The 19,616-nt window shown below is 35.2% G+C and overlaps 1 protein-coding gene across 7 annotated transcripts in view; it reads left to right on the top strand.

The window, feature by feature from the left end:
• MBD5 (methyl-CpG binding domain protein 5) overlaps positions 1 to 19,616 on the top strand; it is a 503,218-nt gene that overhangs the window by 269,954 nt on the left and 213,648 nt on the right. Inside the window, exon 1 of one of the 7 annotated variants that reach the window (XM_050752178.1) lies at positions 9,793 to 9,881. The exons of the other annotated variants lie outside the window; for them this stretch is intronic. The gene's annotated coding sequence lies outside the window, so the exon portion shown is untranslated. Of the gene's footprint in view, positions 1 to 9,792; positions 9,882 to 19,616 lie in introns of those variants that run through there. 7 annotated transcript variants of the gene reach the window in all.

Below are 19,616 nucleotides of genomic sequence, written 5' to 3'. Positions count from 1 at the left end.
CCTGGGAGTTGGAGGCTGCAGTAAGCTATGATCATGCCACTGCACTCCAGCCTAAGTGACAGAGTGAGACCCTATCTAAAATAAATAAATAAAAATAGAATTTTATTTAGAAAAATGTCAAAGCTGTGCAATATTTTTATGCATACTGTAATTAATATTATTCCACTTTTCACTTAATCAATTACCATTTGTCATAATTGGTTTATCTCTCACCATACGCATACATCACTTATTTTGCTAAACTATTTAAGAGTAAATTGCCGACCTTATAAACTTTTACTTAAATACTTAAGCATGTATCTCTGAACAAGGCCATTCATTTACATTATTTAAAATAGTTGTGAAATTCAGAAAATTTAACATTGATACAATATTAATAATAGTCTATGTTTAAATTTTTCCAGTTATTTCAGTAATGTCTTTTTATAACAATTTTTTCTCCAATCTGGGTTCCAGTTGAGAGTTATACATTGCCTTTAGTTATCATGTAAGAGATTTTTTGAAGTAATTTGCTCTTTCTTGACATAAATCTGTTTCACAAATATTTTATATGACTCCTTAGAATGTGCCTCTTCTTTTTATATCTATGATGACTTTTCTTTATTACCTTTAAAGAGTAGTTCTGCATGTTTAGTATCAAGATTTCAGAATTTGGGGTAAAAATTCTATTGGTTCTTATTTTTAAAAATTAAATGCAAAGGAGAAGAGAAAGTTTGTATTTTCTCTCATTTTGGTATACTCAGTTGTGGTACTTTTGGCTCTGTGGCTTCGGAGAACAATTGTGTCTCCCTTTCCTCAACATCACTCTTAAGGGGCAATTTTCAGTTGTCCACAGTATTTATAAAGTGTTATGTTAAGTCCAGTTGAGAATACAAAGTGTGTGATCTGGTTCAATGAATAATAATTATTAAGGTAAGGCAAGTAAAGAGCATTTATGAGACATGGTAAGAATTTATGGAAAGTTCAAAGCCTTGAGTCTAAAAATATGAATAATATTTGGGTGATAGGGGAAACATTCCTGATAAGAGTTTAGGATAAATATAGATCATTAAAATTTGGTCTTAGTGTAACACTAGGAAGCATATTGTAGAATTCACTCCTTTATTTAAATTTTACCAGAGAAAACACAAAGTTAAATATGTAGCTAATATATATTATGCATATAATACAAACAAATATAAATATATGTATAAATTGTTCAGTTCATCTAAGCTGTCAAATATTTCCTAAAGTTGTTTTTAATATTCTGTAACTTATTTTTTAGAGACAGGGTCTCACTCTGTTGCCCAAGCTAGTCTATTGAACTCTTGGCCTCTAGCAATGTAGTTTTTCGTCTCTACTTTACCTGTAATTACTTAAGCAATGTAGTTTTTTGTGTCTACTTTATTAGTATTATGTACTGTTTTTCATTCATAATGCCTTATATTTATGCCTGTTTCATTTTCTTCATCAGTCCTGCTAGAGATTGGTCTATATTATCATTATTGTCCTCTTTCTTCTTTCTTACATTTACTCTTATTTCTTTTCTCACTTATTTGATTGGGACATAATTGATTAGCTTTTGATCTTTGTTTTTCTAATTTAATAAATGCATTGAGGAAATGCTTTTTATTGTTTTAACTAATTGAACAGTTTTAATATCAGGTTAATTAAGACATAATTTGCATAAAGTCAAATCACCTTCTTAGTGTATAGTTCTGAGTTTTGGCATGTGTACACATTCATTTAACCACCACCATAGTCAAGACACAGAACCTCCGTCACCCACGAACATTTTCTTGGGTCCCTTTGTAGTAAATCCCTCTCCCAGCTTCAGCCCTTGGCAATCAATGGTTTGTTTCCTGCCCCTGTAGTTTTACTTTTTCCAGAATGTCATCTAAACATAATTACACCATATGTAGCCTTTGATTCTATCTTCTTTCACTTAATATAATGTATTTGAGGTTCATCCGTATTGTTATTATGATATTGTGATCAGAGGGTTGGTTTATGTGATTCTGATTCTTTGGCACTTATTTGGGCTTATTTTGAGGTTTAGTGTGTTATCTGTTTTCATGAATGGTCTGTGTGTGTGTTTGAAAGGGATTCTCTCTTTTTTAGTACAGGGTTGTATATATAGCTGATAGAGATGCTTGTTGATTGTGTTGTTCAAATCTATTTTTACTAACTTTTATCCTTATAATCCATCAGGTTTTGATAGGGTTGTGTATGTGTATGTGAAAATCTCTCACTGTGTCTGTGGAGTTTTCCATTTCTTTGGGTAATTTGTATGTTTTTAAGTATATTAAGGCCACCATTTTAAAATCTTCATACATTTTTTAATGCCACTTTTTTCTCATTTAATGTTTATTTGCCCTAAATTCTATTTTTTAAATTTATTTGTTTTAGTCAGGGTTCTCCAGAGACAGAACCAGTAGGATATATCTAGAGGTATGTGAAAGGGATTTATTAGGGGAATTGGCTCACTTGATTATGGAGGCAGACAAGTCCCATGATAGACTGCAAGCTAGAGAACCAGGAAAGCCGATAGACTCGCTCAGTCCAAGTATGAAGGCCTCAGAACCAAAGAAGCTGATAGTGTAATTCTCAGTCTAAGACTGAAGGCCTGAGAGCCCAGTAGGCCACTGGTATCAGTCCTGGAGTTCAAAGGTTGGAGAACCTGGAGTTCTGAAGTCCAAAGTCAGGAGAAGAGTATCATGACTCCAGGAGAGAAGCGGTGAAAAATTGCCCTTCCTGCACTTTTTTGTTCCATACGGTTCCCCAAGTGATTGGATGGTGCCTACCCACATTGAGGGTGGATATTTTCCACCCACTCCACCAACTCACATGCCAGTCTCCGCTGGGAACACGATCACAGACACACTGGGGCAGCCTAGTCATCCTAATCAAAAGTGAAGCCATCAAGTTGTCGTAGCTCACACCTGTAATCCCAACATTGGAAGGCAAGGTGGGAGGATCACTTGAGGCCAGAAGTTCAAAACCAACCTGGGCAACATAGTGAGATCCCATTTCTAAAAAATGGGAAAAGTTATCTGGGTGTGGTGGCACGAGCCTACAGTCCTAGCTACTAGGGAGGTCGAGTTGGGAGGATCGTTTAAGCACAGCAGTTCGAGGGTGCAGTGAGCTATGGTTGTACAACTGCACTACAGCCTGGGCAACAAGCAAGACCCTGTCTGTAACAAATAAAAATAAAGCAAAATAAAGCAAAGCCATCTGAATTTCTCTTTCAGCAGAAAAAGGTCAGGCACAGTGCCTACTGAAACATTGAGAGTAATTAATCGTTTACCAGCTGTCTGAGTATCCCTTCATCCAGTCAAGATGACACCCACAATCCACTATCACAGTATTGCTTTGCTACTTTTCTTTTGGCTAGTATTTACTTGGAATATCATTTCCTTTCTTCTTTATTTTCATTTAGCTCTAGATGTATCTCATGTGAGCATCATAAAGCTGGATTTATTTTTCTAATTCCATTCTGATAGTATTTTTCCTTTAAGAAGTTAATTTAATTTATTATAGTTACACATTTGGACTCTTTCTTGTTTAAGAAGTGAGGTGTCTCTGTGTTGGACAGGTGGAGTGCAGTGGCTATTCACAGGCGCAGTCATAGTGTACTGCAGCCTCAAACTTCATAGGCTCAAGTAATCCTCCTGCCTCAACCTCCCCAGTAGTGGGGACTAGAGGCACATACCACCACACTTGGCTTTGGGCTCATTTTAACCATTGTATTGTGGTTTTGTTTAGTTAATTTTTCTTCACTTTTTTCCTTCTTTCATGACATCTGTTGAACTGATATTTCTCTTGGTTGCTTCTGCTTTTTTCTTTTTTCTCATTTCCTGGTTTGGAAACTACAGATTTGTATTTCTATTCTTTTAAAAACTAACTGGAAAAAAAAAAAAGAAACAAAAAAATTAACCACCAATTTTAATATACATGTGGACTATATTATATTTCTCAGAGTCTAAAATCATTTACTGTATCCTTTAGTTAAACAATCCTTGCACATTTTATCTGCTGTCTTTCTTTTTTTTTTTTTTTTTTTTTTTTTTTTTTTTTGAGACGGAGTCTCGCTCTGTCGCCCAGGCTGGAGTGCAGTGGCCGGATCTCAGCTCACTGCAAGCTCCGCCCCCCGGGTTCACGCCATTCTCCTGCCTCAGCCTCCCGAGTAGCTGGGACTGCAGGCGCCTGCCACCTCGCCCGGCTAGTTTTTTTGTATTTTTTTAGTAGAGACGGGGTTTCACCGTATTAGCCAGGATAGTCTCGATCTCCTGACCTCGTGATCCGCCCGTCTCGGCCTCCCAAAGTGCTGGGATTACAGGCTTGAGCCACCGTGCCCGGCCTCTCTGCTGTCTTTCTTTACAGGTTTTCTAGAACTTAATTCACCTTTGTATTTTGTGGACTTTATTTTAAAAGGGACAGTAGTTTGATTTCCATCCTCACAGTTACTTCTTATGTCCCTTGCCTTCCCTCAATGTTCAGTTTTCTTTTTCTCTGCTTTTTGTTTCATTTTTCTTGAGGTGGGTATCTCACTCTGTCACCCAGGCTGAAGTGCAGTGGCACGATCACAGCTCACTGCAGCCTTGATCACCCATCCTTCCACCTCAGCCTCCCGAGTAGCTGGGACCTCAGGTGCGCACTTCCCGCCCAGCTTATTTCTGTATTTTTGGTAGAGAGGGGTTTTGCCATGTTGCCCAGGCTGGCCTCAAACTCCTGCACTCAAGTAATCCACTCATCTCAGCCTCCCAAAGTGCTGGGTTTACAAGCATGAGCCACCACGCCTGGCCTAAAATTGTTTTCTTGCTGTGAAAAGTAGTTATTTCGGCAAGCACATGTAGCAGGTAAACTACTTTTTGTAGTTCTGAAAATATCTTTATTTTGGCCTCTCTAATTAATGGTAATTTAGCTAATTTTAAGTGTTTAGGTTACAGTTATTTTTACCTCAGCAATTTGAAGATCAGACTCTAATATCTTTCAGTATCTTTTGAGAGAAAAGAAATCTCCCATTTAACTGTTGTTACCTTACAGATCATCTTTTTCTCTCTGATAGCATTAAGACTTCTTATTAACCTTGATTTTGTACTTGCTCTGTGGTGGATCGAGGTGTGGATATATTTTTATGGATTTTATATTCTCTGGATTTGATGATAATGATGCTTTTAATCTAAGGTATTCTACTGACCTTTAGTACTAGGGATATCTTAGACATTATCTGTGCAAACATTCTTATCTGCCATGGCTTCTATATTCTATTTCTAAAATTTGTTCTGTGTTAAGGCTTGTATCCTCCATGACTTTTAACGCTGTTTCAGTTTTCATCTCTCTGTATCTCTGTATCATATTCTCAGTGAATTGCTCTATCCTGTTTTCCAGTTTACTAGGTGCCTTTTCTACTATATCCTTTTCTAATATATCCTCTCTACTAGGATTTTTCTTTTTCAAATAATTAATTTCAGTTTCCAAGAATTTTTGTCATTTTTTTCTGTACATCAATTCTTATATTTTCTTTTGATTTTATTTTCAAAATTTCTTTTTCTTTTTTAAGATATTTCTTCCTTGACTTCTGTATGAATCGTCAACTCTTATTTTTATGTTTTATTTTAATTGCTCTGTAAATATATTTCCTCTTGCATTTTTTAAAAAAATTCATGCTCTTTCAATTGTGTTTGTTGACTTTCTTAGCTTTAGTTTTCCTCAAGTGCTTTGGAAATCATTTTGCAGGTTCATCCTGACAGTGACTTTTTTTTCTCTCTATCTCTATCTCCTTCTGTTTATCCCAATCACTGAGTCAGTGGGTGGGACTGGCTTAAGTTTTAGGAGCTAGGATTTGTCTGCCTCCTCTGTCTTCCTGGTTTTATATAATGGTTTATCTCCAAAAGCTTTTTTCAGCTTCTTTTCACAGTTTGGGGAATCACATCTTAGTGCCATTTTTATGCACTGAGACTTGCTCAAGTCTTTTGCCAGGTGGTTCTTTTTAATCTCCACTAACATGCAATATTAACCCTTGGTGCATCTAACTGCTACTAGACCTGGAGCTTAACTATTCTATAATGTCAGCCTTGCATACTACTTTGTGTTCGGTTACACAGTGACCCTTACTTTTAGTACGGCAGTATCTTGATTTTTTCTTTGCTATATCTCTTATACTTTATTCTTTTGTACTTTGTCAATAATATATCTTATACTTTATCTGTAATTGCTGAGTACTGTTTTAAATAGAGACGTCTCTAAAGTGTCTATTGCCAGTACCATCTTGACCAGAAATCCTGTCAAAACAGTTTGCACATACATATTTGGAAATTAGGATATGACCTAATTTCTTTGGCATATATGTGATTCATCCTATTTATTTGTTTAATGCATAGATATGCTACAGCAAAACAAGAATAAGAATACGAATTCATGTTCTCGGGGCATGACTTCCAGACTCAAATTGGGTGGATTCAAATTCTGTTATTGATACTTGCTTCCTGCATGACTCATCTTTTCAATACCTTTGTTTCCTCATCTGTATTTATGACATATCTACTTCATAGACATCTTGAAAGGATTAAATAAAATCTCAAAAACTCATGTTGTTCAAGGTTAAAAAATATGTATATATATAATGTGTGTGTATATATATGTATAATTAGCATAGCAGTGTGAACCCTCAATGAATGTTAGCCATTATTTGTACAGTGGAGTTGTGTGATATACATGTTTAATGTATAAATTCATTTATAGCCATTCTCTTTTGTAAAATACATGTAGCATAATATATTTTAGACATATATATTACTATATATGATATATTAAATTGTACTTTAAAATGAAATATTATCAAGGTTGTTAAACTTCCCCTACACTGTATTTCTGTACTTTCTGGGTCATTTAAATGATCCTCAAAAGTAACTCTGACTACTGGATATTTTTTCCATATGGACTGACTTTTAAGACTTAAACCACCGCTCCCCCCCCCATCAGATGCAATTATTAGTTGTCTCTATACTAGTCAGTGTATTTTTATGTCAGGCATTGGCAATTATATAAAGCTGTACAGTACTGAAAAATCATTTGGGCTCAAAATCAGAAGATCTAGGTTCAAGTCCGGCCTCTTCCATTATCCAGTCACCTCACCTTTCTGGATGTCAGTTTCTTCACTTATAAAACAGAGATGATAACACCCACACATCAGAGTGTGTGTAAAGATTAAATGCAATAAGGTGTGAGAATGCAATCTATAAACTGTGAATCACTAGATAGTAGCTATGATTGCATGTCTTTGTTACAGCAGCTTCCTTCCATATTTATATAGTCCTATGGAAAGTAGGTAACCCTGAGCCTGGAAAGTTATTGGATCTCCAATCCATCGTGGACTTTTTGCAGTAAGGAAAAACTCTCAGTGAGAGTTTTATGAATAATGATTCTTTGGGGATGGGAGTGAAGTAGATATACATTATCTGGTATTTGTATTTGACAGCTTTAACTGCTAAGACCAAAGTATTAGAATCCTTTGCTCTTTCAGCCACAGCATACAATATTTAGCTTTTAGCAATTGGAAGCAGAAATAGGAAACCTAATTTTAGTCCTGAGGTAAGTAGAGCAGGCATTTCCTTTCCTATTCAGATAAAATTATTACATACCTGTAGTGGAATATGCTGAACAAATCTAAGAACTAAGCCATTTATCCTTCACTGATGGCCCTATTTTAAGTCACAAGAAATGTGCTCTCCACCAAAGTCCCTAATACAGTTTTCACCTCCTCCTTCACACGCAAATATAGCCAAAAGTACTCTAAATGGATCATATCTATGCTTCCTAGAGCAGTGCAAAGGTTAAAGTAAAATTTCTGCTTCTGTGAGCCCAGAAAAAGGTTAGCACACGAACATAGCCACACTCAGCTGCTTTATAAACCCTTTCTTTCTTAACTATCTTCCTAACTTGCCACATTTGATTCAAAAATCAAAACAATATTAGAAGGTATATACTGTGTATCCTGCTTTTACCCCGTTCGGCCCCCACTACCACCCACTTCTGGTCACTGTTATCGCTAGTTTCTTTTGTACTCTTCTGGTGTTTGTTTATATAAACACAAATATAACAATATAGATACAGATGTATTTTCCCTCTTCTTACACAAATGGTAGCATACTATATATACTATTTTGTCCTTGCATTTTTTACTGAATAATTTATATTGGAGTTTCGGGGATTAAATCTCCACACATGGAGAGCTTCTTCATTTCTCTTTAGAGTTGCATCTTATTACATTAGAAGTATATGCCATTGCTTATTTAACCAGCCCCTCATAAAGGAACACTTTTTTTTTTCAATCTTTTGCTGATGTAAAACCAGCACAGTAAATAACCTTAAATATTGTCATTTTGTATATACACAGGATATCTCTAAGGTACATTTCCAAAGGTATGATTACTGAGTCAAAGAGTGAATACATTTTTTAAGAATTTTCCATTATTTCAATCACCTCAAAACAACAGATAATAAGGGCATCAGGGAAGGAACCTGGTGGCCATGTTGTGCAGGCAGACTTGCCTTTGATCTGGGTATCATCCTTGACTTGGTCATGGCTTTGGGCAAGTTACCTCCCATTTCATGGAGCCTTGGTATCACCCTCTATCGAAAGTGGGGGCTGGTCCCTGTCTCAATGGAGTAATTATAAAATTAGAGGAGATAATGGCTGGATCTTGTCTGTACTGCCACCTTTAAGATGCTGGGATTATTAACCAAAAAATGGCTACAAACCTGATGCCAGGCTCACTTGCTTTTTTTTCTTTCTTTTTTGTTTTTAAATTATCAGATTGTAAAATGACTTTTTCTTTCCTTTGATGTACTATTCTATCAATTTTAATATATACATAGATTTGTGTAACTACTCAGAATCAGAATACAAAATAGTAAATGTATTTTTAATTTGGATAGATACGGGCTAGTTGCTCTCCATAAAGGTTGTCTACCCACACTGCACTCTCCCCAACAATATGTGAGTGACTTTTTCCTCACAGCCTTGGCAAATGATAGAGTTGGTTATTTGTTTGCTGTCTGTTATTATAGCCTTCCCCATGCAGAAACATAGCAGCAGACTAGGGCCACAGCAGCTGTCTGGTCCTTCTTCCCTTGATTAAAGTTCCTTAAGCCACAAATCTGAAGCTTAAAAAGAAAAATAAATACTAAACAGAGGCCTCATATTTTAATCACATTTCAGAGCAGCTACTTTCCCCATCTGCTCTTCAAACAGCTTAGTTTACAGCCCTCTGTTATTCTGAATAACTGAAGGATAACTGAAAGAGAGTAGAAAAAGTCATCTCAATGACAGTTGTATACCTTTGACATGGTAACTGTTCTTGTTCACAAGTTCCAGTGCACATACAACCTCTTTTTTCTCATCTGCCTCCTACCTAATGTCAACACATTAGAAATAAAAGCTGATTAAGATCTTATCGTGTTGAATTTTATAAACATACTAAAAGAAAGAATGATATTAATAGAATTGACATGAGAAAATTGGACTAAACTGTTTGAAACATCTACTTTCTTTGTTGTAGATGTAAATTAACCAAACTTAACCAAAATATTAGATTTACAAATCTCTGGCTTATGGGCCAGATTCAGCCAACAGGCTTGTATCGCTGGCCTCACATAATCTTTCAAAATTAGGAAATATTACATTAAAATCCAGATTTTCCTGAATAATGAGAATATCTGAGAATAATATGCCCATATTATCACATCACCACTGTTAGTTGGGGCATACACTCTAATTCACCACATTTTTTTTTTTTTTTTAATAGAGACAAGCTGTCACCATGTTGCCTAGGCTGGTCTGGAACTCCTGAGCTCAAGCCATCCACCCACCTCGGCCTCTCAAAGTGCTGGGATTACAGGTGTGAGCCACTGTGCCTGGCTTCTCATTCATTACGTTTTTATACATGATCACTTTATTCATTTCTTTCTACTTATTCTTCAGAATACTGTATAATTTAATAAAAATTTTAAAAAGTTTTAACAGCAGCAAGCACTTCTTTTTGTTATTAGTATTTTCAGATGTCCATATAGTATTTAGCAATAATATTTCAGTTGAAATAATTTACAGTTATTATGACTAAAGTGTTTGTTCTTACAGACATGAAATCTGCCATTTGATTTAGTAGTTGGATTACTTAATATAAAGCTTTTTTTCCCTTTTAATACGTGAACATATTTTCTTACCATTTTGGGAAACTGATTTTTATTACTTTCTTAATGATTCTTGCTTTTTATCATCTGATATATTGATTATTTCATAATCATGTATGTTATTTGACTTTTAATATATATCTTTTAAAAACTTTAGTTGCTGAGAAATGTTGGGCCAAGGTTCATCAGAGTTATGATCATATTTCTTCTGCATTTCGATCCCCGAGCTGACAAGCAGACTTACTATATAACTTCTCATTGATTTTAATTTTCCAGACTTTGCAGATCCCTGTTTATTTAGGTGAGCTGTAATCACTTTCTTACCCTACTCCCTACACTCTCTGCATTGAAATCTATCATTTTATAAACAAAGATTGCAGATGATGGACATTGCTTTCTTTGTTAACACTGTACCAGAACTATGAATGCTTTGTTTATTAGCACAATTAATTAAGGTTTGCCTCTGTTTTAAAAAAGGAATTAATTTAATCTGGTCATACTCATTTTTAAGAAGCAAAATTATTTTTATGACTTGTTCTTTGTTATTATTATTGTTGTTATCTAAGAATAATTGCTGCCAGAACAAGGAATCTAAATGAAATAGGAACCAAAGACTTATAGTAAAGGAGCCAAAGATTTATGGTAAATAGTAGTGGTACGTTTAGTGGGACTTAATTATGAAAAATATTTAACAGAAGGCTATTTAAATGCAAGTTATAATTTTAACTGTGGGAATAATGAAGAGCAACAAAGGATAAATGACACTTTAATTTTCATTTTTGTAATTTCTAACAAAGTTGATGGTAATGCAATATGACATCTTGCCCTTATTGTTTACCTTTCTATTATGGTTTTTAAAGAGGTTCTTGTTTTTTGCAAAAATATTCAGAGGGTTTTTTAGTTTTCCTAAAGGTGTCTCCAGTCACTAATGTTTATATTATTCTCCTTTCAAACACCCATCGAATCATGATCCTTGCTCATTTTCTTTATTTCACTATTCAACTGCTCTTACTGGCTTTGTGATGTGAGTAGTGTTCAAATATAATTTTCATTAACTCCATGAAATCCCACATCTTTCCCAATATTGACTTTGAGTAAATTTGCATATTTTTATAGGCATAGATAGCATCCCAAAAGAACAGACATGTTTACACCATCCAATGATTAGAGAAAGACTGACCAACAAAACTTTTGTCATGAAGAGTAAGAACAGGCTCTTTAGTGTTGAGTAGGGAAGGATATTTGAGAAGGGCCCAATTAGTGAGTGATGCATGTATCAGTCAGTTTTTTATGTTGTTAGAACTTTTGATTGCGTAAAGAATATTCAGGTAATAGGACCTCTCTCCTGTTTTGCCTTCAGTCTTCCGAATATGGGAATTGTCTTAGTCCATTTTGTGTTGCTATAACAGAATACCACAGATTGCATAATTTATAAAGAAAAATGTATTTCTCATGGTCCTGCAGACTGGGAAGTCCAAGGTCAAGGGGCCTACGTCTGTTGAGGACCCACTTGCCATATCATCCCAATGGCCAAAAGCAGAAGAGCAATAGAGCACGTGTATAAGATAGAACAAGAGAGGGTCAAACTCACTTTTATTAACAAACTCACTCTCACAATAATGAACCCAGTCCTATGATAACCACATTAATTCATTTATGAGGGCAGAGCCCTCATAACCTAATCACCTCTTGAAACTCCCACTTCTCAACGTTGTTGCATTGGGGATTATGTTTGCAACACATGAACTCTGGAGGACACATTCAATCTATAGCACAAACGGTGAATTTCTGGATAGCAAGATTCTGAAGCTTTTCAAGTTTATTATAAATGCTTTCTCATCTCAAATAACTCATCAACTATGGCATTTTTTAAGTACCATAAAAGTGTGTGTTATGTTGGTGTGTGCATGTGTATAAACTTCAGACCTTTAAAAAAGTTATTTCTTCACAGTAATAAGATGGAAATTCATTCATAGCATTGACTAAAGTGGGCTGCCAGTGTTGATAGTGACATTTATTTAGCATGAATAATATTCTACTATCCAAGAAGGATATTTTGCTATGTCATAGATATGAAACAAAAGAACCTAGCGCCAATTGATTCACCATTATATTATAATAGATGCTCCAAAAAAAAATACATACCAAGGGAAAAAAGCCCCGATAATTGGACTAGGTGAACCATAGGTGCAAGTAACTACTCAAAGCAGGGGTTTGTTTAGTGTAATCTATTACAAGATACTTTGTTAGAAGTAGGTCTTGAAGTAGAAATAATAAAAAGGAAAAAAAAAACAGTAATCTAAAAATGAAATGATTAAATGTTATAAACACTAAACAGAATTTTTTAAAGGCTGATGCTTATGGTTCAAAGACTTTTGAATAATTAAAGACCAAGACTTTTCTATATTTTCTATATGTTTAGTAAGTTCTGTAATTAATAAATCTTATCCTAATCTGAAATGATCTCTCGCATCTGAATTTCCAGAGGCTTCATTTTTCTGTATTATATCTTTGACAAATAATTTTGTGCAGACCCTGAACAACTCTTCTGCTGTTTTCTGAAACTATTTGTTTAAATCTCATATGGTTATTGAACTACTTTTGTGCTAACAACTTCCCAAACAAACTATAAGCTTCCTATAATCCTTCATATTTCCTAAAATTCATTACAGTGCCTTGCTAATAGCAGAAATGGCCAAAATAGTTTTTTGATTTGAATCAAGCTGATACAAACTCATTCTTTTACACAATAAGTAAAATTAACTTTACTCTTATTTAATGTATAGTACATTTATCTCATAAAGCTATGCAAAGTCTTTATAGCAAATATTAACAATTTCTGCTTTTATGAAACTTATAATTTCTTCTTTCAATATAGGTTATGAGTGGAATTTCAGATTCATGTTCTAGAGATTTGCTAAGACAATAGTGCTCGTGAGGGTAACATGACATGTTTGTGAAAATGTCCAGAAACAGGTATTTTCTTACACTGTGGGTAGGTATAAATTAGTACAACTTGGTAAACAACTAATCTATGTATGTATACCATACCTAAAGATGTTGTTATCCTTTCACCCAGTGTCTAAAAATCTGTTTTAAGGAAGCATAGAAAAAGCATTATCCACAGGAAACTTTACAACAGTATTTTTAACTAAATTTGGAAACAACCTAAATGATAAACAATAGTGAATGGTAATGAAAAAATTACGATGCAATAATGTCTTGTTATTTTACATAATTTTTTCAAATAATTTGCTTAAATGTGGACTTCCTTTTTAAAAATGTACGAAATTTAGTATTATCACTACTTTGCAAAAAATGAAAGCAGAAAAAAAGTCTGAGAAAGATATGCAAAAATATCAACAGTTTAATAGTTATTTGGTTTTAAATAATAGGTCTGTTTTCATTCTTACACTTATTTGTATTCTTTAATAATCCTATAAAAATCGTGTATTACCTTTTTTTTTTTTTTTTTTTTTTTTTGAGATAGAGTCTCACTGTGTCATCCAGGCTGGAGTGCAGTAGCACAATCTCAGCTCACTGCAACCTCTACCTCCTGAGCTCAAGCAATTATCCTGCCTCAGCTTCCCAAGTAGCTGGGATTACAGGTGCCCACCACCACATCCAGCTAATTTTTTTGTATTTTTAGTAGAGACGGTGTTTTGCCATGTTGGCCAGGCTGATCTTGAACACCTGACCTCAGGTGACACACCTGCCTCAGCCTGCCAAAGTCCTGGGATTATAGGCATGAGTCACTGCACCCAGCCAAAAATCATGTATTACTTTTTAAATGAATGGAAAATTTAGCTGCTTTTTTTAAATCTAAGAAACAATAATCATTAAATCAAACTTAAATCATTCTCTTGGGAAAGATATATTTCTTTTTTTTAGTTTTTTAGTTTTATGTGTATATACACACACACACACACACACAAACACACACATTTAAGTCCTAGGGTACATATGCACAATGTGCAGGTTTGTTACATATATACACATGTGCCATGTTGGTGTGCTGCACCCATTAACTCATCATTTACATTAGGTATATCTCCTAATGCTATCACTCCCCACTCTGCTCACCCCACGACAGGCCCCGGTGTGTGATGTTCCCCTTGCTGTGTCCAAGTGATCTCATTGTTCAATTCCCATCGATGAGTGAGAACATGCGGTGTTCGGTTTTTTGTCCTTGGGATAATTTGCTGAGAATGATGGTTTCCAGCTTCATCCATGTCCCTACAAAGGACATGAACTCATCCTTTTTTGTGACTGCATAGTATTCCATGATGTATATGTGTTGCATTTTCGTAATCCAGTCTATCATTGATAGACATTTGGGTTGGTCCCAAGTCTTTGCTATTGTGAATAGTGCCGCAATAAACATACCTATGCATGTGTCTTTATAGCAGCATGATTTATAATCCTTTGGGTATATACCCAGTAATGGGATCACTGGGTCAAATGGTATTTTTAGTTCTAGATCCTTGAGGAATCACCACACTGTCGTCCACAATGGTTGAACTAGTTTACAGTCCCACCAACAGTGTAAAAGTGTTCCTATTTCTCCACATCCTCTCCAGCACCTATTGTTTGCTGACTTTTTAATGATCGCCATTCTAACTGTGTGAGATGGTATCTCATTGTGGTTTTGATTTGCATTTCTCTGATGGCCAGAGATGATGAGCATTTTTTCATGTGTCTGTTGGCTGCATAAATGTCTTCTTTCGAGAAGTGTCTGTTCATATCCTTTGCCCACTTTTTGATGGGGTTGTTTGCTTTTTTCTTGTAAATTTGTCTGAGTTCTTTGTAGATTCTGGATATTAGCCCTTTGTCAGATGAGTAGATTGCAAAACTTTTCTCCCATTCTGTAGGTTGCCTGTCCATTCTGATGGTAGTTTCTTTTGCTGTGCAGAAACTCTTTAGTTTAATTAGATCCCATTTGTCAATTTTGTCTTTTGTTGCCATTGCTTTTTGTGTTTTAGACATGAGTCCTTGCCCATGCCTATGTCCTGAATGGTATTGCCTAGGTTTTCTTCTAGGGTTTTTAAGGTTTTCGGTCTAACATTTAAGTCTTTAATCCATCTTGAATTACTTTTTGTATAAGGCGTAAGGAAGGGATCCAGTTTCAGCTTTCTACATATGGCTAGCCAGTTTTCCCAGCACCATTTATTAAATAGGGAATCCTTTCCCCATTTCTTGTTTTTGTCAGGTTTGTCAAAGATCAGATGGTTGTAGATGTGTGGTATTATTTCTGAGGGCTCTGTTCTGTTCCATTGGTCTATATCTGTTTTGGTACCAGTACCATGCTATTTTGGTTACTGTAACCTTGTAGTATAGTTTGAAGTCAGGTAGCATGATGCCTCCAGCTTTGTTCTTTTGGCTTAGGATTGTCATGGCAATGCGGGCTCTTTTTTGGTTCCATATGAACTTTAAAGTAGTTTTTTCCAATTCGGTGAAGAAAGTCATTGGTAGCTTGATGGGGATGGCATTGAATCTGTAAATTACCTTGGGCAGTATGGCCATTTTCATGATATTGATTCTTCTTATCCATGAGCATGGAATGTTCTTCCATTTGTTTGTGTCCTCTTTTACTTCATTGAGCAGTGGTTTGTAGTTCTCCTTGAAGAGGTCCTTCACATCCCTTATAAGTTGGAGTCCTAGGTATGTTATTCTCTTTGAAGCAATGGTGAATGGGAGTTCACTCATGATTTGACTCTCTGTTTGTTATTGGTGTATAAGAATGCTAGTGACTTTTGCACATTGATTTTGTATCCTGAGACTTTGCTGAAGTTGCTTGTCAGCTTAAGGAGATTTTGGGCTGAGACGATGGGGTTTTCTAAATATACAATCATGTCATCTGCAAACAGGGACAATTTAACTTCCTCTTTTCCTAATTGAATACTCTTTATTTCTTTTTCTTGCCTGATTGCCCTGGCCAGAACTTCCAACACTATGTTGAATAGGAGTGGTGAGAGAGGGCATCCCTGTCTTGTGCCAGTTTTGAAGGGGAATGCTTCCAGTTTTTGCCCATTCAGTATGATATTCGCTGTGGGTTTCTCATAAATAGCTCTTATTATTTTAAGATACGTTCCATCAATACCGAAGTTATTGAGAGTTTTTAGCATGAAGGGCTGTTGAATTTTGTCAAAGGCCTTTTCTGCATCTATTGAGATAATCATGTGGTTTTTGTCTGGTTCTGTTTATATGCTGGATTACGTTGACTGATTTGCATATGTTGAACTAGCCTTGCATCCCAGGAATGAAGTCCACTTGATCATGGTGGATAAACTTTTTGATGTGCTGCTGGATTCAGTTTCCCAGTATTTTATTGAGGATTTTTGCATCGATGTTCTTCAGGTATATTGGTCTAAAATTCTCTTTTTTTCTTGTGTCTCTGCCAGGCTTTGGTATCAGGATGATGTTGGCCTCATAAAATGAGTTAGGGAGGATTCCCTCTTTTTCTATTGATTGGAATAATTTCAGAAGGAACGGTACCAGCTCCTCCTTGTACCTCTGGTAGAATTTGGCTGTGAATCTCTCTGGTCCTGGCCTTTTTTTTGGTTGGTAGGCTATTAATTATTGCCTCAATTTCAGACGCTGTTATTGGTCTATTCAGGGATTCAACTTCTTCCTGATTCTTAATAATGAGATTCCTGGCTTTTAACAGGTTTTAGGAACTTCAGAATAAAAAAGGGGAACTAGAGCAGTTTAAAGTACTGGGCATCTGATCGAATTCACCGTTACACTGCCATGACTCTTTATCCTTCTAGATGAAACAGGCCTCAATACAAATTATCAATCTCCTCATACCTTTACTGACCTTCTCTTGGCTTATCAATACTAAGCCTAATGACTGTATGTTTTCAGTGTGACCATGCCAGGCTCTTCCCTGCTCATTATTTTCTCATTTCCTTCTTTTACTTAGTACAGTATTTTTAATGTTCATCAGTATTGTAGCATGTATCAGTAATTTTTTCTTTTCTATTACCAAATAATATTTCAGTTATGAATATACCACCTTTTATTTTATTCATCTATTGATGAATATTTGAGCTGTTTCTACTTTTTAGCTATTGTGAATAATAATACTATAAATATTTGTGTACAAGTTTTTATGTAAATATATATTTTCATTGCTCTTTGTTATATATCTAGGCATAGAATTACTGACTCATATGTTAACTTTATGTTTAACATTTGAGAGACTGTTAGGCTGTTTTCCAAAACAGCTGCACCATTTACAGTCCTACCAAGAGTGTATGAGGGTTTCAGTTTCTCCACATCTTTGTCAATACATGCTGTTATTTATCTGTCATGTCTATTTCCTTGATCTGTACGTATCTATCTTTTTGTAGGTACCACACTATCTTAATCACTGTAGCTTTGATATGTTTGAAATAAGGAAGTAAGAGTCCTCCAATTTTGTTCCTGTTTTTTAAAATGGTGTGTTTGGGCTATTCTACGTTCCATCAATTTCCATGTGAATTTTAAGATCAACTTACCAATTTTAGCAATGAAGTCAGCTGGGATTTTGATAGAGATTACATTGAATCAGTACATCAATTTGGAGAATTTTATTATCTTAACAACAGTAGAGCTGAGATCCATGAACGTGAGATGTCTTTGTATTCACTTAAGTCTTTAATTTCTTTCACTGATATTTTGTAGTTTTTAAAATGTAATTTTACTCTTCCTTTGTTAAATTTATTCACAAATATTTTAATTTTTAATACAATTTTAGATGGAATTGTTTTATTATTTCATTTCAGATTATTCATTGCCAGTTTAGAGAAAATAACCAATTTTTTTAACACTGAGTCAATGCCAAAAGAAAATGATTGATTTTTGTATATTGATCTTGTATCCTGCAATCTTGCTGAACTTGTTAATTTTTGTAGATTTTTAGATCATTCCTTTGGCTTTCTTATGTATAAAATCAGTGTAATGCCTATCAAAATACCAGTGACATCCTTCACAGAAATAGAAAAAACAATCCTAAAATTTATATGGAATCACAAAAAATCCAAAATAACCAAAGCTGTTCTAAGCAAAAGAACAAAACTGGAGAAATCACATTACCTGACTTCAAATATACTACAGATTTATATATGTAAACACCAAAACAGCATGGTATTGGCATAAAAACAGACACACAGACCAATGGAACAGAGTTGAAAAACCTAGAAACAAATCCATACACATACAGTGAACTCATTTTTGACAAAAGTACCAGAAGCATACGCTGGGGGAAGAGATAGTCTTTTCAATAATTGGTGCTGGGAAAACTCAATATTCATATGCAAAGAATGAAACTAGACCCCCATCTCTCACCATAAACAAAAACCGAATCAAAATACATTAAAGACTTACACCTAAGACCTCAAACTATGAAATTACTACAAGAAAACATTGGAGCAGCTCTCTAAGACATTGATCTGGGCAACTATTTCTTGAGCAACATTCCATGAGCACAGGCAGCCATAGCAAAAATGGACAAATGGGATCACATTAAGTTAAAAAGCTTCTGCACAGCAAAGGAAACAGTCAAGAAAGTGAAGAGACAACAAACAGAATGGGAGAAAATATTTGCAAACTACCTATCTGACAAAGGATCAATAACCAGAATATGTAAGGAGCTCAGAAACTTTACAGGACAAAAATCTAACAATCCAATTTAAAAATGGGCAAAAGATTTGATTGAATAGACATTTCTCAAAAGAAGACATACAAATAGCAAACAGGTATATGAAAGCGTGCTCTATCAATCATCAGAAATGCAAATCAAGACTACAATGAGATATCCTCTCACCCCAATTAAAATGGCTTATATCCAAAGATAGGCAATAACAAATGCTAGTTAGGATGCGGAAAAAAGGGAACCCTCCTACAATGTTGGTGGGAGTGCAAGTTAGTACAGCCACTATGTACAACAGTCTAGAGGTTCCTTTAAAAACTAAAAATAGAGCTACCATTATGCTAAGTGAAATAAGCCAGGCGCAGAGAGACAAACAATGCATGCTCTCACTCATTTGCGGAATCAAACAAAACAATTGGCCGGGTACAGTGTGGCTCATGACTCTAATCCCAACACTTTGAGAAGCTGAGGTCAGGCAGATCACTTGAGCCCAGGAGTTCGAGACCAGCCTGGGCAACATAGTGAAACTTTGCCTCACAAAACAAAAACAAACAAACAAAAACAAAAGCCAGGCATAGTGGCACATGTCTGCAGTCCCAACTACCTGGGAGGCTATGGTTGTCAGAGGCTGGGAAGGGTAGTAGGGGGATTGGGGGAGAGGTGGGGATGGCTAATGGGTACAAAAACTATAAAGAATGAATAAAATCTATAGTCACAATAGAGTGACTATAGTTAATAATAACTTAATTATATATTTTAAACTTAAAGAATGTAATGGTTTATATCTCAAAGGATAAATGCCTGAGGG

Source organism: Macaca thibetana, chromosome 12, assembly GCF_024542745.1.
Source record: "Macaca thibetana thibetana isolate TM-01 chromosome 12, ASM2454274v1, whole genome shotgun sequence".
In the NCBI taxonomy this organism is placed as follows: Eukaryota; Metazoa; Chordata; class Mammalia; order Primates; family Cercopithecidae; genus Macaca; species Macaca thibetana.
The sequence above is the reverse complement of the archived record's forward strand: the minus strand, read 5'-3'. Positions and strand labels throughout refer to the sequence as shown.